A 695-nucleotide genomic window follows, 5' to 3' on the forward strand; every position below is an offset into this window, starting at 1 on the left:
GGAGTGCAATGGGCCCCTGTCTTGCTGCTTAGCAATAATGGTATGGGTTTAGGTTCTGCTGTGTGTACTGGTGGTTGACTGCCCCCCAGCCCAGAGTGTGCATGGAAAATTGTCTGGCAGCCTCCCTGACAGCAAGCAGTGATAGTGCCCATGAAGGGGACCTTGTTGGGCCCGCCCCTTTCACGGTTATCGCTTCTCGGCCTTTTGGCTAAGATCAAGTGTAGTATCTGTTCTTATCAGTTTAATATCTGATACGTCCCCTATCTGGGGACCATATATTAAATGGATTTTTGAGAACGGGGGCCGATTTCGAAGCTTGCTTCCGTCGCCCTATGCATTGACCCGATATGGCAGTATCTTCGGGTACAGTGCACCACCCCCTTACAGGGTTAAAAAGAAAGATTCCTACTTTCATTGCTACCTGCTTGCTGGCTAGCCAGCTAGCCAGCCCTGTGGGCCTTGCTGCTGCTGCTGCTGCAGCCAAAAAACAAAAGGTGGTGCTGCTGCTGCTTCTGCTGCTTCTGCTTGTGTCTGGCCGCTGTTGGAGCGTCCAGGCACAGGACTTCTGCTGCTGCTGACTAAATGGCCTCCTTAATTGGATCATTTGAGTAGCCAGCACACCTGTGCAGGTAGGGCATGACATGATAGGCAGCTGCCTTGATAGCGGGTGGGTGCTGAATGTTCCTAATTGACAA

At 51.8% G+C, this 695-nt stretch overlaps 1 non-coding gene across 1 annotated transcript; it reads left to right on the plus strand.

Moving 5' to 3' along the window:
• The first annotated feature begins 188 nt into the window (after window positions 1–188).
• Window positions 189–379, plus strand: LOC130351605 (U2 spliceosomal RNA). The gene has a single exon (XR_008888198.1). It is a non-coding gene; the product is annotated as a U2 spliceosomal RNA (small nuclear RNA).
• The last annotated feature ends 316 nt before the right edge of the window (window positions 380–695 follow it).

The sequence above is a fragment of the Hyla sarda genome, unplaced genomic scaffold (genome assembly GCF_029499605.1).
Source record: "Hyla sarda isolate aHylSar1 unplaced genomic scaffold, aHylSar1.hap1 scaffold_990, whole genome shotgun sequence".
Classification (NCBI taxonomy): Eukaryota; Metazoa; Chordata; class Amphibia; order Anura; family Hylidae; genus Hyla; species Hyla sarda.